Here is a 26,028-nt window from a genome sequence, read left to right on the forward strand (position 1 = left end):
GTATTTGTTCTAGTGTCCCATGAATTGGAACCCATTTTTCCCATGTCAGTCTTTGAGCCACACATTCAAACCTCTGCGTTTATGCTTCTGATATCAACCTCAGGGTATCACCTTTTGTGGTTGAAAAACATGATGATGCTAGTAGCTATGGGCACTTGCATGGTCCCCAGCTATGCCTGCCTCTTCGCTGGCTACGTTGAACAGTCTCTGTTCCAAGGCTACTCCAGCCCCATTCCTCCACTCTTTCTCCGCTCAGCGTCATCATGTTTTTCATCTAGATTCCAGCATCTGCAGTCCTTTTGTGGTTCTGTTTTTTTTAAGTTTGGATCCTAGCTGCTCATATTCCTTCAGCAGAGTATCCTTCATAGTCCTAATTGTGTCATTGGTTCCCACATGTACCACAACAACTGGATCTTTCCCCTCTCACTCCAAGTTCCTCTGCAGCCCAGAGGAGACGTCTCTCACCCTGGCACTGGACAGGTAATGCATTTGTGGCTGAAGAGAACGGTGTCCCCTTTATTATAACACCACACCTCCCCCCCCCCCCACTAATCCCATTGCCATTACATTCCTTTTCACTCTCACAGTTTACAGGGTGCCCTGGACCACAGTGCCGTAGGCAGTTTGCTCAGCCTCCCTGCAATCTCTACTCTCATCCACACAAGCTGTCATCCTTCTGGTTCTTCCCCCATAATGTTCTGAAGGAGGGAGTTTCAGGATTTAGCCCCAGTGACGATGAAGGATTAGCAATAGTTTTGCAACTCAGGCAGTTGTGTGACTGGGAGGGGAACCTGCAGGTGGTGGTGTTCCCCTGCATCTGCTGCCCTTGACCTTCTTGGTGGTAGAGGTTGTAGGTTTAGGAGGTGCAGTCGGAGTCACCTGGGAGAGTAACTGGAGTAGATTTTGCAGATGTGTGCCGGTGGTGGAGGGAGGGTGTGTTTAGAGTGGTGGATGGGATGTCAGTCAAGTGGGCTGCTTTGTCCCAGGTGGTATCAGAATTCTTGAGTGTTGTTCGAGCTGCACTCATCCAGACAAGAGGAGGGTGCTCCATCACACTCCTAACTGTGCCTTGGAGATGGTGGAGAAGCTTTGGAGTGTCAGGAGGTGAGTCATTTGCCACAGAATACCCAGACTCCCACTGGCTTTTGTAGCCACATATGGCTGGTTCAGTTATGCATCTGGTCAGTGGTGGCCCCCAGGATGTTGATGGGAGGGGACTCGCTGATGGCAGTGCCATTGAATGCGAAGGGTCGGTGGTGGGACTCTCTCTTGTTGGAGGTGGTCATTGCCCGGCACTTTCAGGCATGGGCTTATAAGTGGCGAATGTTGCTTGCCACTTATCAGCCCATGCCTGGATGTTGTCTGGGTCGTTCTGCATGCAGGCATAGACTGCTTTATCTGCTGAGGAGTTGTGAGTGGAGCTGAACATTGTGAGGTCATTGGCAAACATCCCCACTTCTGACCTTATGATGGAAGGAAGGTCAGCTGAAGATGGGCTTGCTCAAGCCAGGAGAACACGAGACTTCACTGCCTGCCCAAGTGAAGTAATTGGTATTGGTATTGGTTTATTATTGTCACTTGTACCAAGGTACAGTGAAAAACTTGTCTTGCATACCGATCATACAGGTCAATTCATTATACAGTGCAGCTACATTGCGTTAGTACAGAGTGCATTGAGGTAGTACAGGTAAAAATAATAACAGTACAAAGTAAAGTGTCACAGCTACAGAGAAAGTGCAGTGCAATAAGGTGCAAGGTCACAACAAGGTAGATCGTGAGGTCAGAGTCCATCTCATCGCATAAGGGAATGGTTCAATAGTCTTATCACAGTGGGGTAGAAGCTGTCCTTTTGCCTGGTGGTATGTGTCCTCAGGCTCCTGTGTCTTCTACTTGATGGGAGAGGGGAGAAGAGAGAATGAGCCGGGTGGGTGGGGTCTTTGATTATGCTGGCTGCTTCGCCAAGACAGTGAGAGGTATAGACAGAGTCCAAGGAGGGGAGACATTTGTTCCTTCCGGTGAGGGAAATTGGTGTTTCATTTCAATGCACAGAGTATCATCAGTAGGTGGTTAAGCTCTCTCTTGTTGGAAATGACCATTGGCTGGCACTTCTGTGATATGAATGTTACTTGCAACTTATCAGCCCACACCTGAATGTTGTCTCAGTCTTGCTGCCTTCTGATTAGTCTGGGACAGAAGAACAGGAGACCACTCAGCCCCTCAAACCTCAGCCTTGTTTCCAGAACCTTTTACAAACACACCCAACACAAACATATCGATCTCTGCTCTGAAATGTGCAATTGCCCTCCAGGCTTAAGGGAGAGTTTCGGATTCCCACTAGCCCTTGTGAGAAGCACTTCCTACCATCATTCCTGAATGGCTGGCTCCGAATTTGTTCTGGACAGTCCCACTAAAGGAATTGCTTTCTCTTTCTCCGTCCCTGAAGGAATCATTAATCTTCTTGAACAGTTCAACCACACTTCATTTTTGAAAACTAACACCAGGCAATCTGCCATCCTAATTTAACCCAAAGCTTGCTGGAATCAAACAACATGACGTTGATCCCGTTCACCTGTGTTGGAAAGGTTGATGGAGACGAAACCACATCAGGATATTTCCTGGGAGAATTGTTTAAGCCTTCTTCCAATGGAGAGTGAGACACAAGTGTCAGTGTGATCACCCAGCACTAACTATGGAGCATATCACCCAGTTCACTGCTAATGCAAGCCACTGGCTATTTAAACCAGGCATTCGTTTGTAGAAGTTTCTTCAAGTGTGACAGGAAGCCTCAGTCTGGTGAATGGGTGAATTTACAAAAAGCATTCTTCAGCCAGAGGGTGGTGAATCTGTGGAATTTATTGCCACAGAGGGCTGTGGAGGCCAAGTCATTGGGTGTATTTAAGGCAGAGATTGATAGGTTCGTGATCAGTAAGGGGGTTAAGGGTTGCGGGGAGAAGGCGGGAGAATGAGGTTGAGAAAATCAGCCATGATTGAATGGTGGAGCAGACTCAATGGGCTGAATGGCCTAATTCTGTTCCTATATCTTGTGGTCTTACGGTCATTCTCTTGGATGAGAAAGTGTCCCTGTGAACTCTAGGCAGAAGCAGGTGGTTTCACATCGGCTTCATAGAACGTATAAAAATTATTTTCATAATTAAATATTGATTTTCCTATTTTGTGTGGAAAAGATTAGTGAAAAAAACAGAACCCACTTACAGTAAATCTCCACTTACAGTGTAAAAAATTTTAAAGGTCCCAATTCAATTACCCTGAATGTGAAAGGGACGGTTTCTGCTGCCTTGTGTGAGGAAAATTGCTTCCTGATCTCAATCCTAAATGGCATCTCTCCAATTTTAAGATTTCGCCTTCTCTATTCTTCAGTTAGAGGATATAGTTTCTCCGACATGTGGCTGGCCCTTTTAATTTCACCCTTTAAGCCAGGATAAGTTTTGGTGACTTGGTGCTGTGCCCCATGCGTTTTCAGTGCACCCTTCCTGAGAAGCAGTGCCCAGATGGATCTGACTGAGGCTCTGTATATAAGACTCTTGAACGAACCTCTTGTGTGATAAAGATGAACTCTTGATCTCACAATCTACCTTGTCGTGGCCCTTGCACCTTATTTGTCGACCTGCACTGCACTTTCTATGTAACTGCAACACGATATTCTGCATTCTGTTATCCTTTTGTACTACCTCAATATATTTATATATGGAATGATCTGTCTGGGTGGAATGCAAACAAAAGCTTTTCACTGTATCTTGCTACATGTGACAATAATAAACCAATTCCAATTGATGCATCACTTTCTTTAGGCAGTGAATTCCACACCCTAACCACTCTCAGAGTAAAGTTGCTTATTCTCATATCCCACTTGTTTGTTTTTCCCCCCAATATTTTCACTTGTGGCCTGTGATCTTTAATCCATCCTCTTTTGGGAACAGCCTCTCACTGTTTAACCTGCCTCAACCCCTCTGGTCCACCTCTATCAGATCTCCTCTCAACATCCTTTGCTCCAAGGAGAAGAACCCCAGCTTCTCCTGTCTAACCTCACAGCTGAAGAGCCTCATCCTTGGAACTGTTCCAGTTGGTCTCCTCTTCACCCTTTCTGGGACCTTCACATCCTTCCTAAAGTGCGGTGATCAGAACTAGAAGCAGTACTTCAGTTGTGGCCTAACCAGTGTTTTATGCAGGGTGAAAAAAAAGTATCCCTGCTGTAATGCTCCATCCTGCTATTTATGAAGCCCAGCATCCCATATGATTTACTAATTGCTGTTTCAAGGATTTATGCACATATACACCCAGTTTCCTCTGCTCCTACACTCACTTTAGAACCATGCTATTTAGTCTATTGTCTCTCCTTTCATTGGAGTATAGAAGAATGAGAGGGGACCTCATAGAAACATTTCGAATGTTGAAAGGACTGGACAGCATAGATGTGGCTAAATTATTTCCCTTGGTGGGTGAGTCCAGGACAAGAGGGCACAGTCTTAGAATTAGAGGATACCCATTTAGAACAGAGATGTGGAGAAATTTCTTTAGCCAGAGGGTCGCGGATTTATGGAATTTGTTGCCCCATGCAGCCGTGGAGGCCCGATCATTGGGGGTGTTTAAGGAGGAGATTGATAGGTATCTAATTAGTCAGGGTATCAAGGGATATGGGGAAAAGGCTGGGAATTGGGGCAAGATGGGAGAATAGTTTAGCTCACGGTGAAGTGGTGGAGCAGACTCGATGGACCAAATGGCCTACTTCTGCTCCTTTGTCTTGTGATCTTGTGATCCTTTTCTTTCTGCCAGAGGGTATTACTTCACAATTTTCTGTGTTAAACTGCATCTGCCATTGTCTGCCTATTCCAGTGGCTATACTGATTGGCATTGTATTCCTATCCACGAGCTTGTAACCTGTCTACCTCGCCACACAAATCACTTTTCCCCTGCACTGTTCCTCAACCACGAAGCCATTTGGAAGTGAAGAGCTGGAATTACTTGGCAAAAATTCCCTTGGAGTTGCAGCGTGGCAGGAGAGGCACTGAGGAAGTCATCCCGGCCATTGCTTCAGCCACAGCAGCGACAACATTCTTGGTGGCTGGTGTGGCAGCTGTAAATGAAGGTTCACACAGCACATGTTGTCCCAGACTGTTCAAAAGCAAGTTTCATCGACATCTTCACAATAATGTAATGATACCCTTAAAGGAGTTAATTTAAAAATTGTAGGGCACTGTGCTTTTAAGCTGCCTTGAGTATCAGGCTGTCTGCACTCTGTTAATTTACCTCAGTTTCTCTGTTTACCTCCAATTTAATGGCTGCCTGCTTTGACATGCATCACCCAGTCAACGAGCTCCGGATTATATTCTAAATTTCTCTCTCCAAGCAAAATTTCATGTGTATTTAACGTTTCAGTTCAATGCTACATTAAGGGGCTCCCTCTCCACTGCAGTAGGCAGTTGTACAAGTGAATTGGAGTTCACTTATGTTAGGCTTTTTATAGTCAGTTAATGCAGGTCAATGAGTCTTAAACTTTTGACCACGTGTCAATTTGATGCCGAAGAAATTGCCTCAGAACCGATCCTTACAGCTCCAAACATCTAATGTTCTGACGATTGGGCAGGGTTTGCGGTTCCTCAGTTGAGGAGGCAGTCTGTGCCCACCGTGCAGACTCAGATAACTTCAAGGCTTGGAAAGTGGTGCATAACATTGCCTCCATGCTAGTGCCCAGCACTGGCCATCTCCAATAGAGACCTAACCATGTTACCATGACTGAGTCCCCTACCATCAACGAGCTTTCATCATTGAGACACAAGAGGCTGCAGAGGCTGGTATCTGGAGCAACACACAAAATGCTAGAGGAACTCAGCAGGTCAGGCAGCATCTGTGGAGGGAGGTGGACAGTCGATATTTTGGGTCGAGATGCATCGAGGCAGTCCAGATGATGGGTCTCGACCTGAAACATCGACTGTCCATTTCCCTCCACAGATGCTGCCTGACTCGCTGAGTTCCTCTAGCATTTTGTGTGTGTTGTTCAAGCCTTCATCGTTGTTGGGACATCCTATATAAAATGTAAGTCTGATCTTGTTCTGATTCATCCCACGGTTCCTCATGGATAATTGCTATCCGCCTGGTGTGTTCTGTAAGGGAGCTCAGAACAAGTCTTGTTCCAGCTCTCTAGGAATTCCGTAAAATGGAAATATAAATGAACAGCAATTTTAGCATCCCAAGTTTCAATTTAATATGCTCAAATTTTAGACGAACTCTTACCTAAGTACAGGGACATAACTGTGGAAATTCTTATTCACCAACAAACACAACAGAACATGGGGGACCCCCATCCCTTTGATCTCGGGGCCTCAGAACTATTTGAGTCTGTGCAGCCAGTGTGAGGTGCCACACATGCAAGCAGAGTGATCCACGTGCCTTTTGTGCAGATCCATGGAATATTGGGAGTTGCACAGGCTAGAGCAAAGCCACGGTTCCAGACCGGAGCTAAACCTGAAGGGGTGTGGTGTGTGAGGTCTGGAGGGGAGTGGGGGTGAATGGCCATTTGGATGGAACTGTCATGAAAAGTAGTTTCAGAGCAGACTCTGGATTGTCACCCCACTTCTCCGACGGTAAAGTAGACACCAGAGGAGAGGGCCAGAGAGCTCAGTCATGATCCCCAAGTCCCCCTGACAAACAGAGAGGGCCTTGCCTGAATAGTGTTCAGAAATCCAGTGCACCACTACATCAGAGGTGAACCTATTGATGCATTCTGCATCCCAACTCCCCATCAATCAGAATCAGATTTATTATCGCTGACTTAGATGACGTGAAAATTATTGTTTTGCAGCACGAGTACAATGTCATAAAATCACCATAAATTACAAAAATAAATAAATAGTGCAAAAAAAAGAATAACGAGGTAGTGTTCATGGGTTCATGGACCGTTCAGAAATCTGATGGCAGAGGGGAGGAAGCTGTTCCTAAATCATTGAGTGTGGGTCTTCGGGCTTCTGTACCTCCTCCCCGATGGTAGTAACGCGAAGAGGGCATGTCCTGGATGGTGAGAGTCCTTCGTGATAGATGCCTCTTGAAGATGTCCTCGATGGTGGGGAGGGTTGTGCCCGTGATGGAGCTGGCGGAGTCTACAAACCTCTGCAGCCTCTTGCGATCCTGTGCATTGGAGCCTCCAGACCAGGCTGTGATGCAACCAGTCAGAATGCTCTCCACTGTCCACCGATATAAATTTGTCAGAGTCTTTGGTGACATCCTAAATCTCCTCAAGTTCCTAACAAAGCAGAGTCGCTGGCGTTCCTCCTTCGTGCACAGGTAGAGGTCTGCCCCTTCAAGGAGCACTCAATTTGGCCTGTGTTCTTCTGTTGGGACCTGCTTTCTTGTTTGCGGCTTCCACTGTTACCCCAGTGTAATGCTGCAGGAGCAAAGTCAAGTACACATTGCACGAGGATTCACGTCACCACATGCCTGGTATCCTTCAAGCATAAGTGCGTAACGCTCCCTGGGCATTTGATCCGTCGTTGCTTTGCGTGCTGGGAAGCTCGATTTATACTTTGCACACCTAAAAAAACACAGGCTGCCACACAATACACAAGAGATTCTGCCGGTGCTGGAATCTGGAGCAACACACACAAAATGCTGGAGGATCTCAGCAGTTCGTCCAGCATTTTGTGCGTGAGGCACCACATGATGATGGCTGTAGCCCCGACAGCTAAACATCGGAAACTGAGTGAGAAGCACGTGAGGCTTCAGCCTACAATCTCTGGCTCGTGCTTTGATCCCTGCACACTTGGACCATTTGAGTTTCATTCAAGTACAGAAAGCAGGAGACTTCCAGCAGGCCCCCCTTTTCAATAGAAAGGATGCATCGCTTTTGTAATAGTGACTGGTAGACTCCACAGGAAGCTGGCAACCTGCCCAGAAGAGAAAGGTGTTAATTATCGCTTTTAATTCTACAGCAACAGTGAAGGGATCCAGCGTGCACAGACCAAATCCTTGTGTCTGGTCTTGAGTGAAGTGGTTTAATTGCTGGTTTAATTGGCATTGGAGATTGGTACACTTCTCGTGCTCGAACGTGCTATTTCCAGCTTTTCCCTGTGACAGAGCATTTTCTCCCAAAACAGTGCCCCATTTGCCAGGAAGCTCCTGGGTACTTGGAAGCAGCAGTGTAAGTGTGGAACTCGAATCCATACTGTGATTCGGGCTGCATCAAGTTCTATGTCACCGCTGCCTCCTGCCCTCACTGCCGTTTGGGAGGAGTCAGCTCTCTATTCTGACAGATTAAGAGCACCAAGTGGAAATGAGGCAAGGTGGTACCTTTGCCAGCTTGCTGGGCAATCTCATAGATCAGTGTGAGGCAATGAGACAGCCAAGTGTTCTCTCTTTTGTTTGTTTCTTTCTCGGTACCTCCCTCACATCCCCTACTGGCACAGCGAGTAGAGCCACTGCCTCACAGCTCCAGAGACCCAGATTCAATCCTGACCCCCAGTGCTGTTTGTGTGGAGTTTGCACGTTCTCCTTGTGACTGCTTAGCTTTCCCCTGGGTGCTCCGGTTTCCTCTCACATCAGGTTAATTGGCCGCTGTAAATTGCCCCTAGTGTGTGGGTGAGGGGTAGAATCTGGGAGTTGATGAGAATGTGGGGAGAATAAAATGGGATCAGTGTAAATAGTTGGTTGATGGTCGGCACAGACTTGGTGGGCCGAAGGGCCTGTTTCCGTGTTGTATTTCTCACTGACTCTATGACCCCAGCCTCTCGAGACTGAGGCAGTTTGCTCGTGTCCAGTTCTCTGTGCCCAATTCTCTGGGCCAAGACAGTGAATGTGGGCCAGGTTTTTCCAACTGTATCTGCAGAGGGTGACTGTGAGGGGGATGAAACATCACTGAGCCCCATACTCATCGCCACCCTCATGAGCACGATTCCCTGGATGCCACTGAGGAATATATAACCGGCTGAATTATTTTATCATCCTGCCGTCAGCCATGTGTGGTCATCACATGGAGACGCGAGACTGCAGATCCTGGAATCTGGAGCAAAAAACAAAACTGGTATTTGGAATTGGTAAACTGGTTTATTATTGTCACATGAACCGAGATACAGTGAAAAACTTCTGTTTGTGTGCCAGGGTCTCGACCCGAAGGATCGACAATTCCTTTCCCCCCACAGATGCTGCTCGACCCGCTGAGTTCCTCCAGCAGATTGTATTTTGTAGTAATCACATGACTGCCCCACTCTGAGATCAGCCAATCTACTACAGACTCGGAATACGGACATACTGTCGTGGTCCATGTGGCTTGGTTCCTCATTGAGTGATGAGTCCCCTGTGCCCACAAGAGTGTGGCATGCTGAGGTCCTTTTTTAAGCCTGGTACAACTTGCACTCTTGCACAGTCCTTTCATGTATTTGGTCTCCATGGTTTGCTGGGATCCTGCTGTGCCCTGGCCCAGGAAATGATTAAGCCAGGGACCATGTCATGTTTTAGGAGAGCGGGAGATAAACCTTTGTAAGAGAGTTGAGACATGGCAGTGAGTGCTGACTGGCAATGAGCTTGAATGGACACAAAGAGCCAAAAGCCCTCCTGTGCTGCAAATGCCTGGGGTTGTTGTGGTACGTGAATACAGGCAGCCGAATGTGTGAGGGGTCTGTGAAACCGTACCCAGGCAACTGGTGGTAATCTTGCAAAATGTAGGACAGTAACGTGCAAGTCTCTCTCTCTCCCTCTCTCTCTCTGCCCTGTTCTCTCTCTTTATCCTGTTTACCTTATCCACCACCTTTCTTCATTTCCCTCCGACACCCTCTCCCTCATTCTCTGTCTCCCTCACATTTCCCCTCTTGGTCCCACTCGTTAGCTCTCCCTCTCTATCCCAGTTCCCTGCGCTTGCACTCTGCCTCTCTCTCCTCACTGTAATCATCTCCCTTTGTCTGTGTCTTTTTCAAACATATTTTCAACTTAACTTTTGAGCAAAAAGATAGCCTTTGATTTTCTTTTTTGCCATTGCGTGAAAGGCAGGCTGATTGTGGTAGAGGTGATGTAACATATGGAAGAGGGAATAAGATGATGGTGCCTGAAGGTACATATGTATATTATAAATTGCTTTGTAATCTTAGTTTTTCTGGCAGTGGAGAGCTAAGACATGATTAAATATGTATTAAAATGTGGAAAATATCATTGTGTGATTTTCCCTTGTATTTGCCTTTCTTTGGATGTGAAGGGGGGGGGGGGAGGTTCTGCTGCAATTGACTGAAAAGGGCTGTGATTGAACATTGAAGCTGACTGCTGTCCCCGTCCCCACCCCCACCCCTCCTGCCTCAGACCAAACATCTTGCCCCTGATAGGGCCATCCTTGGATCCACTCCGAGGGGGCAGGGCGGGACTCTTGGCTGATTCCTGTCCCCTCCATCCCCTGTACCCTGGGAGCATCTGAAGCACGGTTGCAGTCTCTGCACTGGTGATAGGAAGCCACCCATCCCTCAGCTCTCCTGGTGGAGGGAGAGGGCGTCTTTTCCCCCAACACAGAATCAGGCACTTACTTACAGTCGCCACCAAAGCCCTCACTGGGAATTAGCTAAAGCCTTTGGACCTTCAATGCAGCCACCTTATGTCAAGACCAGTGGCTTTTCCCTCTGGGTCACTGGCTTTTCCCTCTGGATCAATTGCTTTTCAATCTGGGCCACTGGCATTCCACTGTACCTCTTGAGTTTTTCCTTTGGTCCACTGGCATGTCCCCCTGGGCCACTGGCACTTCCCTCTGGACCACTGGCATTTCACCCTGGGCCACTGGCATTTCAATGCACCACTGGGTTTTCCCTGTGGGCCACTGGCACTTCCCTCTGAGCCATTGGCTTTATGGCTTTTTGCTCTGGCCCACTGGGATTTTCATCTGGGCCACTGTCACACTTCCACTTGCTGGCGGGATTCTTGCCAGGGCCCTGACACGAGCGCCAGTCCAGTTGAGGTCAGTCCACCTCAGTGGTGTGGGGGCATCCAGCTGAGAAGATTTTAATTGCGGGTGCTCCTTCCTGAATCTCCTCGGTCCTGTGTTATCCTCAGCTGAGAGGCCTGGTGGGCGTGGGACCTACCCTGCTGAAGGCACTTCTGTAACAAGCTGCCAAGTCGGAGCCCTGAGCCGCAAATCATCTTCCTTGTTGCCCTTTCCACACATTACAAGGTCACTCCGCTCATATCGTTTCGGCTATAAATGTCTACCTCAGACAGCCAATAAATATTTTAGAGACATCACTCAAGAAACACAACTGTAACTGCCTGGGCTGCACACTATCCTTTTGTGGTTTTTAATGTTGTGTCTACAGTTTTCCTGTTCAAGATTTGAAACTGGATTGCTGCATAATGTCTTCATCCTTGTTTTTTGCATTGAATTCAGGACCTTGAGGTTCGGGACCGCAAACAGCAGCCTAGCCTCTCTTGGATTAGGCTGAGCTCAGTAAAGGTGCCTCTACTGGGTCAGAACAGTGAGCCTTTACCTTAGGCCCAGAATCCCCCTCCAGCTCTCATACCTCCCACCACTTTGTGCTCTCTCAGTGAGATTACAGACTTAGTAACAACTTGTCCAAGAGAGGAATGTTTGTGTGAGCAAACCAGCAATTGGATTGATAAACTAAAAAAAAGACTTGCATTTCTATAGCACCTTTCATGACCTAATAGGCTTCACTGCCTCTGAATTGTCTTTGAAGTGTTGTGAAGATATTTCCATTTGTTAAATACACCAACCAATTTGCACTTTGGTAGCGCTGGTGGGGTATAAAAGTGGGCTAGCACACCAGCTCTGCTCTTCTATATAATGCCACAAGAGTGACTTGACATCTCACTGCCTACAGTGCAGCACTCTCTCAATAGAGCACTGGAGGCTCAGCCTGGGTTTTTATGCTGTAATCTTTGTAGGGAGACTATCCTAACTTGTTCTGCAGGCAACAGGTGAAGGAACCTTTTATCTCACCTGGATCAGGTGAGTGAAGTGGCAGAATGAACAACAGATAAGTCAGCTCACAATTATCTCCCCACCCCCCTCAAGCCAACATTATAGTAACAACTAACATCGCATATTTCATAATTTTATTTCATATTTTCTTATGACATAGAAGGAGGCCTTTTGGCCAATCGAGTCTATGCCAGCTCTCAGAGCATTCCCATCAATCCCATTCTCCCACCTATTTCCCTGTGGCCTATTCTCTTTCACGTTCCCATCAACTCCACCCTCATTCTCCCACTACTCAGTGACACAACTAGGGGCAATTTACAGCAGCCAACTAACCTACTGACCTGTGCATTTTTGAGATGTGGGAGGAAACCGGAGCACCCGGGGTAAACGCATGCAGTCACAGGGAGAACGTGCAAACTCCACAGGACAGCGCTGGAGGTCAGGATCGAACCTGGGTCTCTGGAGCTGTGAGGCAGCAGCTCTACCCACTGCGCCACCTACCCATCATCAGTTTCACGATTCTCATCCTTGTTTTCAAACCCCTCCACGGACTGTTCCATCTCTATCTCTGTAACCACCGCCAGCTCTGTAAGAGTCCAGGATATCTGTACTCCTGGCCTCTTGACCATCCCCAAACTTAATCATTTCATTATTTCAGCCATGCCTTCATCTGCCAAGGCCCCAAGCTGTGGAATTCTCTCTCTAAACCTCTCCACCTCTCGCGCCCCCTTTAAGACACACTGAAAAATCTGCATCTAGTCGAGGTTTTGGTGACCCAGTATTTCCTTATGCGGTTCAATGCCCTGTGGAACACCTTTGGCACATTTTTCTGTCTCAGAGGCACTATATAAATTCAAAATTGTAACTCCACCTGTGCTCCATATAAAGAATCCCCATGGGCAGACTGTCCTGGGAAATGTTTTGCACACTTAGCCTGCAAACAACTGGTTTCTGTTGACTGGGAAAAGCAAAATTTTTAAGAAAACAGTGTATTTTTGATCAGCAGTTATACCTGAGTCCTTTCATGATACAAAATCCCAGCAGGAAGCAGCTTGGTTCCACCAGAGTGGGTCCAAGAAATGGAGGGCTTGTATTTCAAATTTTTTTTTGGAACCAAGACATCTTGCTTGCACTTGTTCAATTTACTATAGAGGAAACATTCATATCTTCTCCAAACAAGTGACATTTTCAAAGGCATTAGAAGGACATCAACCAACTTCAGAATCATCCACTTTGACTCAGACTGCCTTTCACCCTTCATGGTTGTAACCCAAAGTTAGTAGATTGGAGGAGGGGAGGGTGGGGTCGGTATTGCAAGCGCACTGACTTACTGTTCCTGAAGACATCTACATTGTGATTAATATTGAAGAAGGCAAAACCATTCTTCAAGAGTGGTGGTTTACTTGGTCTTCTTGTGCTTGAGGGCAAGAAAATAAATCAGGGTTGAGGCTTCAATGTTATATTTTCCAAGAAAGTCCTCAGATTTTATAACAGCATCTCTTTAATTGATTCTAGGGACTGGGCATGACTGCCAAGTCCAGCATTTATTGTTAATGAGGTTCCCAGCATTGTGTGCTATACATGGGGACGTGCACACTTCATGCACTTCTGACACTCCACCATTGTTGCTGGTGACAAAACAAGCTGTATGCACTCTGAAGGTCTGTGTACACACAAGCTGTTTGTTCCATTTTCCGGGATCTGGGAATCACCACCAAAAGCCGGCATTTATTGCCCCTCCCTAATTGCCCTCCAGAAAATGGCGGTGAGCTGCCTTCTTGAACCGCTGCAGTCCTTCTGGTGAAGGTGCTCCCACAGTGTTATTGGAGAGGGTGTCCCAGGGTTTGGACCCAGTGACGATGAAGGAACAGAGATACACTTCCAGGATAGGATGGTGCCTCACTACGAGAACATAAGAGATAGAAGCAGGGATAGACCACCCCACATCCCTTAATGCCTCTAATATCAATCATTGTCTTGCAATGTACTTGTGACTGAGCCTCCACAGCCCTCCCGTGCAGAGAATTCCAAATGTTCACTGCTCTCTGGGTGAAGAACTTCCCTCCCACCACAGTCCTGAATGGCCGACCCCTTATTTTGAAGGGGAACCTGCAGGTGGTAGTGTGTCCCCTGCGTCCTCTGCCCTTGTTCTTCTAGGTGGAAAAGATTGTGGGTTTGGGAGGTGCTCTTAGAGTCATACAGCACAGAAACAGGCCCTTCGGCCCACCATGTCCATGCCAGCCATCGAGTACCCACCTATACTAATCCCATTTACCAGCACTTGGTCCATCGCCTTCTCTGGTGATTCAAGTGCTTGTCTGGAAATTTCTTAAATGTTGTGAGAGTCCCTGCCTCCACCACCACCCCCCCCATCCCCCCCCGCCTCAGGTAGTGTGTTCCAGATTCCAACCCGTCTCTGGGTAAAAAACATTCTTCCTCAGATCCCCTCTAAACCTCCTACCCCTTACCCTAATCTGTGCCCTCCAGTTTAGGCACCTCTACTTTGGGGACAAAGTTTCTCACTATCTATCCAATCTATGTCCCTCATAATTTTGTACACCTTAATCCTGCTTCCCCCCACCCCCACCTCCTCTGCTCCAAGGGAAACAAACCCAGCCTATCCAGTCTCTAGTAACTGAGCTGCTCCATCCCAGGCAACATCCTGGTGAATCTCCTCTGCACCGTCCCCAGAGCAATCACATCCTTCCTGTATTTCTTGCTGAGGGATAAGAATTTGACACCAATGGCTGTCCTGTAGAGGGGGCGATCAGAGGAAAGCCCCAGCAGAATGAGAGCTTAGAACTATCTGAAGAGGCTCTAAGAGAATCTTGGGGAGTAATTCAAGTGGAGCTTTTCAAAATATAAAGGGCTTTGAATGGGTGAGCCTAGAGAGGCTCCACTTCTGGGAGAATCCAGGAGGCATAAATCAGAATCAGGTTTATTATCACTGACTTATAAGATGTGAAATTTGTTGTTTTGTGGCAGTAGTACAGTGCAAAGACATTATATTACTATAAATTACAAAATAAATAAATAGTGCAAAAAAGAGGAATAACGAGGTAGTGTTCATGGGTTCATGGACCATTCAGAAATCCGATGGCAGAGGGGAAGAAGCTGTTCCTGAATCGTTGAGTGTGGGTCTTCAGGCTCCTGTACCTCCTCCTTGATGGTAGTAACGAGAAGAGGGCATGTTCTGGGTGGTGTGGGTCCTTCGTGATGGATGCTGCCTTCTTGAGGCACCGCCTCTTGAAGGTGTCTTCGATGGCGGGGAGGGTTGTGCCCGTGATGGAGCTGGCTGAGTCTACAACCCTCTGCAGCCTCTTGCAATACTGGAGGCGTTGGAGCCTCCATACCAGGCGGTGATGCAACCAGTTAGAATGCTCTCCACTGCACATCTATAGAAATTTGCAAGAGTCTTTGGTGATATACCAAATCTCCTCAAACTCCTAATGAAGCAGAGTCACTGGCGTGCATTCTTTGTGATTGCATCAATGTGTTGAGACCAGGATAGATCCTCTGAGATGTTGATGCCCAGGAACTTGAAGCTGCTCACCCTTTCCACCGCTGACCCCTCAATGAGGGCTGGTGTGTGTTCTCCTGACTTCCCCTTCCTGAAGTCCACAATCAGTTCCTTGGTCTTGCTGACGGTGACTGCGAGGTTATTGTTGCAACACCACTCTACCAACTGATCTATCTCACTCCTGTACACCTCCTCGTCGCCACCTGAGATTCTACCAACAACAGTCTACCAAAAACAATATAAGATAATGTTTAACGGCTCCAATTCCAGGAGACACGTCTTCACTACCAGTGAGACTGTGGTACTTCCTACCACAGGGAGAGGCTGAGAAAACTCATAGAGATGATGTTAGGGCAAGTTTGAGGGAATTGAAGGGTGTGTCATATGGAAGGAAAGAGGCTCATGTGGAGCATAAATTCCGGCATAGACCAGCTGGGCCAAATGGCTTGCTTCTGTGTTATAGATTGGACGTCATTTTTTTATGCAAAGTAATTAATAGCAGTGAATTCAATTCAAGAGATTCAGTGGGGCCTTCAAAGAATTTAAATGACTGTCGGCCTAAGTATATTAGGAACATAGCAGTGTAAGCAAACCAAATGTGCTCGAAAGCGAATATTGTTAAAAATAGACTGGTAGGAGTTATTCTGGCCCAACTGATCTTGTTCATATGAAACACGAATTCTTTTGTCTTCTCTACAGTATCCAGCTGTTTTTTAACCCAGATCACAGCTGCAGCCGAGTTCAGCAGGAATAGAACCTTTCTCAGAGAGCCCGACTGCAGTTCGAAAACAATCATCAACCAGGGAGCCAGCAAGGCGCTGGCTCCCCACTTTTCCCTCCTCCGTTCCTGAAGGCGCTTCATGCTGAAAAGCCTCGATTTCAACATTTTCATCCTTGTTTTCGTATCACTCCACTTGTCTCCTCTCTCTGTCTCTGTAATCCCCTCCAATGCCCAGAGACCTTTTGCTCATCCCTGAATTTAATTACTCCACCATTGGCGGCTGTGCTTTCAGCTGCCGAGGCCCCATATCCCTCCCTAGACCTTTTCACCCCTCTCTTTTCTCTTTGGGGATGCTTCTTCAAGCCTCCCTCTTTGACCAAGTTTTTGGACACCTGTCCTGTCATCTCTTCTGGTCTGGAGGGAATCTTTTTTTGATAACACTCCTTTGAAGTGCCCTGGGATGCTTTTGCCTCATGAAAAGCACTCTTAAGTGTGTTATTGTTGGATGTCAGCACTCTGAACATTCACCTATCTGTCCACTTTCTACCAGTGATCACAGTGAAGTCAGCCCTTCCACTTGTGATTCTACAAGTCCTATTCTCCATTGATGTCCACACCTGCAGGCAAGAGTACCTGGATAACTTGCCCCCTTTAATTGCAGAGAACAGATCAGGCAACTGCTGGTCAAACCCTGACCACGTTTAACCCAGGGGAAGTGGAATCCAAAAGTCATTGTGGCCTATTCCTCCCTACCATCTCGCCAAGACACAGCTCGGGGTGGGGGAGGGCTTTTTCTGGCTTGGACTGCAACTGGAGAGGGGAGGGGTGCGATTGCTTTCTGCATCATTACTCCCAGTTGGAGATTCTACACCCCTGTGCCAGGGAAAATCAAACACTGAAAATAGTCAGCTTCCCCGCACGCACTGCTGGAGAACTACCGCTCTCTCCTGCCCGTCTCACCTGGGCCAAATATCCCAACCAACTTGGACAACATCCATCTTCCATCCAGTTTCTGAAGAGATTATTGGATCATCCCAACACACATGGGTACGATGGTGCAGTGGTTCATTTACTGGACAAACATAGAGTTTTGGACCATTAATCTGGAGGCAGTTCAGATCCTACCATTGCATTTGGGGAATTTCAATTCAAGTTATTCCACAAATCTGGTTTTAAAAAATAGCTAGTTTTAGTGATGGTAATCATGAAACATTGGATTGTTGTTAAAAAATAAACCTCTGGTTCCCAATCCTCCTGAGGGAAAGGAAATCTCCTGCTGTATGTGACTCCAGACCCACCATTGTGTTTTCTTGCCTCCTCAGTTCGGGCGTGATTAGGGATGCCGGTGCTACCAGTGGTGTCCACATCCTGTGAAAAACAAGGAGCGGTGCTGGCTTTTTGTAAGCATCCTTCATCATCATCAATGAGCAGAGAGATTTGCTTTCTCTTTTTATTTTCCTACAAGTACTTACCCAGATCTGTTCTGAAAGTCACCCTCTTAGTGATCCAGGTCCAAGCCAGTCAGAAGATTTTTCTCAAGTTTCACAGCCAGATAGGAGTCACAAAGAAACAAAGAATGGAAGAGGCCCTTTGGCCCACTGAGTCCGTGCCGACCATCAACCACCCATTTTACACCAATCCTGCCACTCACCTACACACTTGGGGCAATTTACAGCGGCCTAGTAACCCACCGACCTGCATGTCTTTGGGATGTGGGAGGAACCGGGAGCACCCGGGGTGAAACCCACGCTGTCACAGGGAGAACGTGCAAACTCCACACAGACAGCAGCGGAGGTTGGAATCGAACCCGGGTCTCTGAAGCCATGAGATAACTGCACTACTGCTGCACCACCGTGTCACCCTTCATTAACTTTGTCTTGACCCCTTGTTAAAAACAAAAAAATGCTGGAAATACTCAGCGGGTCAGGCTGAATCTGTGGGAAGAGAAACAGAGTTAATGTTTCAAGTCAAAGCCCCTTTGTCAGAACAAGCACATAGTTCTCTTGTCTACATTCTCACTCTCTAACTGCCCCCATTCACTCAGTAACCAGATAACCTTGTTTACAGCTTATCCCCATGGTCAGCCAGGTTTTATTTCATCAGAGACATCCCTTTCCCCCACCGTCCCTGCAGCTGAACAAGCTTCTTTTCTCTCCTTCCCAATTCTGACGAAAGGTCAACCTGAAACGTTAACTCTGTTTCTCTCCCCACAGATGCTGCCTGACCTGCTGAGTGTTTCCAGCATTTTTTGTTTTTATTTTAGATTTCCAGCATCTGCAGTTATTTTTTTGATCCCCTGTTAGTTTGATTGCCAATTAAAACTCCTCTGCTCAAAGCCCAGCTTTTCCGGTCAAGTAACCAAAGTCCCTCATCCCTCTGGAAGGAGTTTCACATCCTTCCCAAAGTGCCCTAGTCAGAATTGGGTGTGCCCCCCACCCCCCGCCTCCCACCCGCCCTCCCCCCCCCCACCCCTGGTATTTAATGATGCAGCTCTACAAAACTGTGGTTAGACCACACTAACAAAATATACAAAATGTACAAAATATTAAGAGGAATAGATAGAGTGGACAGCCAGCGCCTCTTTCCCAGGGCACCAATGCTCAATACAAGAGGGCATGGCTTTAAAGTAATGGGTGGGAAGTTCAAGGGAGATATCAAAGGGAGGTTTTTTACCCAGAGAGTGGTTGGGGCATGGAATGCGCTACCTGGGGCGGTGGTGGAGGCAGGTACATTGGTCAAATTCAAGAGATTGCTAGATAAGCATATGGAGGAATTTAAAATAGAGGGATATGTGGGGGGAAGGGGTTAGATACTCTTAGGAGAGGTTTAAAGGTTGGCACAACATTTTGGGCCGAAGGGCCTGTTTTGTGCTGTACTTTCTATGGTTCTATGGTACTGCTTCTGGGAGGTCACTGTGCACTAGTTGACTGCAGGGTGTTCTGCATTACAACAGCAGCAATACTTCAAGAGCCATCTCATTTGGATGTACTGAAAGGGACATGGAAGGTGCTATCACAATGCAAGTCTGCTTCTAGGTGAGAAGTGTTTGGGTGTTAATGAACTGCAGTTGGAGGGGAGAAAAAGATGAATTTAAATTGCACAGCACCCTCTGATATCTGTGCATTTCAGTCATAGCCAGAGGTGTGATCCACTTCTCTGTGTATTGACAAGGCAAGTGGAAAACATCCATTTTTGAAACCTCTTCTCTTGATAATAAGATATAAAGGAGCTGAATGCCAGTACTTGGTATTAGAGGACTGTTTGGTATTTTAAATAAAAGCCAGAACCTCCCCTTTAAAGACTCAGCAGACAAGACAAAAACAGGTTGCTACAGCCAACTGTGCAACTTAGCAATTTAAAATTACATTACATGGATGGGCAAGGCAGATCCATATATCTACAGTGATAAGACAACTGTATCATCATTTCCTGAAATGCTCGTTCATGTAACTTGTTCTTTATTGAAAAGCATAAATATTCTAACTGTGACATAAAATCCACCAGAACTCCTGTTGGAAAGTCATCTGGTATTTTTGTGCTGACATATTATTTTGAAGCTGAGGCTTGTACCTCAGTTCAATTGATTACTGTAATTACAGGTTGCAGAAGCTAATTAAAGTGCACAGGCTTTGGGCAGTGTGCAAGAGGGGCTTGACTGACAGGCAGGTTTAGCCGAAGGCTTGACCAGATAAAAGTGCAGAGGTGAATTTCATCGTATCTCGAAGCTTTTTGAGGTATATATTAGGAGGTAAGCCCTTAATGTTCTTGGGGTGGGTTATGAGCCTTCAGTGCAGCCAAGGGGAGTTCAAATCTCAATTAAAGCCATCCATCCTGAACTTGTTTTTATTTCCCATGGTACCACTATGTAAATTTGTCAGTATGCTTACAGCACCAGAGAGAGATCCCACTGTGCGATAAATTTCTATCTTGCTCTCCATTGAGTTGGGAATAAAGGATATTTTAGCAGGACAATTTTGATGTTATGGTAAGCCATAGTTTCATTGCTTTATTCAGAGAATCATAGACATACAACACAGAAACAGGCCCTTAAGCCCACTGAGTCCATGCCAACCATTTACACTAATCCCAATTTTTACTCTCTCCATATTCCCATCAACTCTCTGCAGATTCTGCCTCTCATCTACATTTCAGGAACAATTTACGGGGGCCAATTAACCTACCAACTCACATGTCTTTGGGATGTGAGGGGGAACCAGGAAAATCCACACGGTTACAGGGAGAACGTGCAAACTCTACACAGCGCCGGAGGTCAGGATTGAACCCGGGTCGCTGGACCTGTGAGGCAGCAGCACTACCAACCCCGCCACTGTGCCGCCCATCCGCCATCAGAATTCCAGCTTGAAAATGACCATTTTTTAACATACATGGTTATTCTGACCCCGTGGCCAACGAAGTTAAATATTGGTTTGCTAGCTGATATTAAAAAACAATCAAGAGGCTGGATTCACCAGACCCTGCAGTGATGCTGAAATCCAACCAGGAGAAGTAGATTTTAAAGACCAACCTTGTGGTTAAATTACTCTATTACCTCGATCTCATTCAGGTCATTAATGAAGCATTGAACATCAGGCTGAGAACTTCTGCTTGAGAAGAACTGAAAGATGGGCAAGAAAGTCTATCAGGGTGATTGTTGTCCCACAGCTTCTGTTATTTGACTCAGAAGTGGTGATTCCAGTGCATAAAATGTCCATTTTTCCCCCCTACCTTGGTGCTTGGCTGTGCAAATAGCAAAGGAAAGAGTGAAACAGAAAAGTGCAGCAACACAGGATGAAACAAGCTGCCTTCAGTTTGTAGGTGGAATATCCTTTGCGGCGTGAACCCATGGCATATTTCCCTTGCCGACCACCCGCTGTTCCACCACATCCTCTCATCTTGAAGTCAAGGCTGTTTAGCTGAGCCACACAGTGCTTCAGTGACAAAGAATCCAGAAGGCTATGTTGAAAGATATTCAAAAGACACCAGGTCAGCTTTGTCGCAACATTGTGACGTGTTTGCCATTTTTACACCAATTGCCTCCACTCAATGAACCTTCCAAAAGAGACAAAGAAAACATTCAGCTCGCAAGAACCTTTTGTGCGAAAGCAAGTTGCCAACAGTGTTTTCAGAAGGGACTGCTGTCGGAGTTGGTGGTGGCAGAGAACTCCTCATTACTCCTCTTTATGGTCAAACAATTATCTTGCCTTTCTGGGAAGGATTGATTTGAGCCGCCAACAAAAGATGGACACTTTCAAACCATTCCCTGCAGTGTTGAATAGCTTTAGAAGCCTTTGCGCCATTAGTCATTCAGCTGGAGATTGTAGAATTTCTGCACAACGGTATGATAGGCCTGTGAGTCTCATATTTAATGCATGAGGCTTGTCAGGTTTGACTTAAAAGAAGGATTTTTAGGAGAGTTATTTATCACATTCGGTGAAAGGTACCCAGTTAAGCATACCTATTTGTATATGGCAAGTATACATGTTGATGCCAATTCTTGTCTTTAAACTCCATAAGACTTTTTACTCATTATAAATGAAGACATAACTTGTAAAAAGGGAAGCCATGTTAATGATGAAGGTGGCAGATAAAATATGCACCATCTCACTACTGTATAAATAATGCACGTCTCCAAGAATATACACATGATGTAGACATCAGCATTAACTTTTGAAATGGTATGGTCGGTACATTGTTGGCTGGATAAGTTAATCAGTCTGCAAGAGCTGGGAGGGAGGCCAGGTACTTGAGAATGAGACAAGATAGTTAATGATTGAGGAGATGGGATGTGAGGACGGAACAGGCTAGTTGATGGTGCAGTGGTGGAGCTTAGTTGATGATTGAGAAACTAGTATTTGAGAGCAGATTTGGTGGATAGTGCTGGAGGGGATGGTGTTTGGACATACTTGGGGCCTATTTTTTCTCCCAGTATCTCCGATGATGATCATCACCAACAACTGTGATAAAAAGCAGTGCTTTTTTTTTCTGCAAAACTTGCTGTGCTTTTTTGAGAGGTATGCAAAGGATCATCCATTTCAATATAATGGGCAATTCTTCAGCATAACAGTGTATCATTTATTAAAGGAGAGCGTGGGGAAAGTTAAATGTATTGGCAAGAATTTATCAGCTGAAGATCAGTCTGTGTGAGGTGACAGACTAGACTGAATGCAGAAATGCCTGAAGCGTTTGTAAATGGAATCTTAATACCAAGTATGTGTTTAATTGTTAAAAAAACCTTGTTTATAATAGCAAATAAGGGCTGATTTTTCTCAAACCCCAATTTCTATTGGCAATGAGCTGCCCACATGAGAAATAGGTCTCTGTTGGCATTCGCACTGCGTATTATTTGAGAATGTCGGGCTTGTCTGGCGAAAACCGATTGAGAACATGGGGAAGGAGGTTGCCCACACTCTAGACCCTGACACGTAAATGACAAATATTACAGCTTGCAAACTTCACAATAGTTGTCTGTGTGATTCAGTTGCAAGCCCCTACATTTGGGAATATATATTTGTAGAATATATAATTGTAGTAATTGTACTCATTATCATTGTACATATCTGTAGAATATCAATGCTGTAATTCCAAACATGACCTTTCCATTTTAACTTTGCCTTGTCATTGCCTGGGAAAGGCATGTTAAATTGGCAATGCAAGATAGATAGACAGGTACAGCGTGGCAACAGGCCCTTCGGTGCAACACGTTTGCACAAACCATCAACCGCCCACTTACAATAATCCTATATTAATCCATTTTTTGGCCCAGCAAATGAGGTTCACAGCATTGCGTGCTATACATTGAGATGTGCACACTATACGCACTTCTGACACTCCGCCATTCTTCTGACCTGTCCCTCTGCTGGTGACAAAACAAGCCGTATGTGCTGTGAAGGTCTGTGTACGCACAAGGTTTTTGTTTCATTTTCTGAGATCTGGGTGTCACCACCAAAAGCCAGCATTTTATTGCCCATCCCTAATTGCCCTCAACAAAGCGGTGGCGAGCTGCCTTGTTGAAGCGCTGCAGTCCTTCTGATGAAGGTGCTCCCACAGTGCTGTTGGGGAGGGAGTTCCAGGGTTTAAACCCAGTGACGATGATCAGGGAGAACCTGGAAGAAAACCTGTGTACAGTGTGATATTTTCCACTGTCTCAGTAAAGCAGCCAGCATAATCAAAGACCCCACCCATTCCGGACATTCTCTCTTCTCCCCCCTCCCATCGGGCAGAAGATACAAAAGCCTGAAAGCACGTACCACCAGGCTCAAGGACAGCTTCTATCCCACTGTTATAAGACTATTGAACGGTCCCCTAGTACAATAAAATGGACTCTTGACCTCACAATCTACCTTGTCATGACCTTGCACTTTATTGCCTGCCGCAATCTACCTCGTTATGACCTTGCACCTTATTGTCTGCCTGCACTGTACTTTCTCTGTAACTGTTACACTTTATTCTGCACTCTGTATTGTGTCCCCTTGTACTTCCTCAATACACTGTTATAATGAAATGATCTGTATGGATGGCATGCAAAACAAAGTTTTTCACTGTACCTCGGTACATGTGACAATAATAAACCAATTTACCAATTAATTTAGTGCATGGAAGTGTTATGTTACACGACACAATTTTTAGACCTGACTCCTTTCCAATGTGCTTTGGTGGTGAGACCGCAAGCATTTCAACCACTGCAAGCGGCTGTTTGCAACATTGCCCAAGGTTGTTAAGCCCCTGTTAGTTTTAGAGCTATTTTAAACCTGGCGTTGTATGTGAATAGTTTATGATGCTTGCATCAAATTCCATTTTCAGCTTACTGTAATTGCCCTTTTTATTGCTTCACTTCACAGCCTTTTACACTGTCACTTTACAGCTGCAGTCTCTCGGAAATTGCAGTTGCTAAACTCCCAAACAATGTGACGGAGAAATTGGTCCATCTCTGCTGGCACTAAATGCGAGGATGAGTTTCACAGGTTAGTTTCACTCATTTACGCAAAAATGGTTTCATTTTATGTGCCCTTCTGAGTGCTGATGAATTTCTAGCCGTGATTACTGAGTTTGAAGGTCCAGTTGATCTAGCCCATACTTTATATAGAATCATTTCAATACAGTTAGTTTTGTACCAAGTATCAATGGAGTGGGGCTGATGTTCCAAATGGCATTCAAATCGATACCCTTGATGGATACTAGATCAAGGGTTTGGTTCGAGAGGTTGGCATTGATTACAACTGCATATGACATGTTTTTGTGTGTGGACTGTTATTTTAAGACGTACTATTTGGACAGCTAATGGCTCGATGCCTGAAGCACACTTGTAGAAATATTTCAAAGTCGTGGTTAACTCCGCATAGTACTTAATAGAGTATTAGCAAAAGAGCTGGAGGATGCTTGAAAATTGCGGATTAATGTGGGGAGTGCAACAGATTAGAAGCCACCATGTCAATTGGCACTTAGCATTTGGTTTCAAGTCAAGTCAAAGTCGAGTTTACTGTCATAGGCACAAGTCCATGTGTGCACAGGTGCAATGAAAAGCTTACTTGCAGCAGCATCATAGGCACATTGCATCGGATACACAACATTCACAAGAAAAAGATGTTAAACATAAATTATACAAAATTATACATGAAAGGACACAATTAGAACAAAAAAAGCCAAATTCCATTACAGTGCAAAGTGGTCCCAGTGTTGCTGTACTGAGGTAGTGATTGGGGTTGTGCAGGTTGGTTCAAGAACCGAATGGTTGAAGGGAAGTAGCTGTTCCTGAGCCTGGTGGTGTGGGACTTCAGGCTTCTGTACCTCTTACCCAATGGTAGCTGAGAGAAGATGGCATGGCCCGGATGGTGGGGATCTTTGATGACAGAAGTTGCTTTCTTGAGCCAGCATCTCCTGTAGATACTACCGACAGTGGGGAGGGACGTGCTCATGATGTATTGGGCAGAGTCCACTACCCTCTGCAGTTTCTTATGTTCCTGCGCATTCGAATTGCCATACCAGACCATGATGCAACCAGTCAGGATACCTTGCCGAAGTCCCCCAGTTGTTTCATGATTCTCAAGTACAGGGCAAGCATTGAATGCATTTTTATATAAAGAAAGCGAGAGCTTTGTTTTAAGACCATAATACATAGGAGCAGAATTAGGGCCTTTGGCCCATTTGACTAGGGCTGATTTATTTTTCCCTCTCAACCTCATTCTCTTATCTTCTCCCTGCGACATTTGACGCCCTTACTAATCAAGAACCTATCAACCTATACGATTATACAGGGCCTTGCTGAGTCCACACCTGGAGTATTGTGGACAGTTGTGGTCTCCTCACCTAAGAATGGATGTACTTGGCACAGAGGCAGTGCAGAAAAGATTCACCAGACTGGTTAGAGATGGTGGGTTTGCCACCTGAGGAGAGGTTGTGCAGACTGGGGACTCTCCTCAAAATTTCCAAAGATCTTAAACGGCTGGATGCAGGGAGAATGTTTTGCCTGGTGGAGGAATCTAGGACAGGGGCATAGTTTGAGAATAAGGGGTCGGCCACTTTGGACTGAGATGAAGAGAAATTCCTTCACTCAGAGGGTGGTGAATTTTTGAAATTTTTTACTGTGAAGGCTTAGTCACTGAGTTAATTCAAAACAGGGTCCTGAGCATTATAAGAGTCAAGGGATAAGAAGATAGTATGGGAAAATAGCACTGAGGTAGAAGATCAGCCATGATCTTGATGAATGGCGGAGCAGGCTCGATGGGCCAGATGGCCTACTCCTGCTCCTGTTTCTTATGTTCTATTGGGACCTTTTTATAGAGTGAGACAAGCCTGCTCCTTCTTGCTGATGAATGGTTGGGCATTGGAGAATGACCCAGTGGGGGTGAGGGGGGGGTGTCGGGGTGAACCTCT

General features: G+C 46.0%; 1 protein-coding gene and 1 long non-coding RNA gene across 2 annotated transcripts in view; both read left to right on the forward strand.

Moving 5' to 3' along the window:
- LOC127566964 (uncharacterized) overlaps positions 1 to 24,024 on the forward strand; it is a 168,209-nt gene extending 144,185 nt beyond the window's left edge. Inside the window, exon 3 of the long non-coding RNA XR_007955809.1 lies at positions 23,997 to 24,024. This is a non-coding gene — a long non-coding RNA (uncharacterized LOC127566964). The remainder of the gene's footprint in view (positions 1 to 23,996) is intronic.
- Positions 1 to 26,028, forward strand: part of asic1b (acid-sensing (proton-gated) ion channel 1b) — a 641,514-nt gene that overhangs the window by 156,896 nt on the left and 458,590 nt on the right. The gene's annotated exons all lie outside the window — the stretch shown is intronic.

This window comes from Pristis pectinata, chromosome X, assembly GCF_009764475.1.
Source record: "Pristis pectinata isolate sPriPec2 chromosome X, sPriPec2.1.pri, whole genome shotgun sequence".
NCBI classification, from domain to species: domain Eukaryota; kingdom Metazoa; phylum Chordata; class Chondrichthyes; order Rhinopristiformes; family Pristidae; genus Pristis; species Pristis pectinata.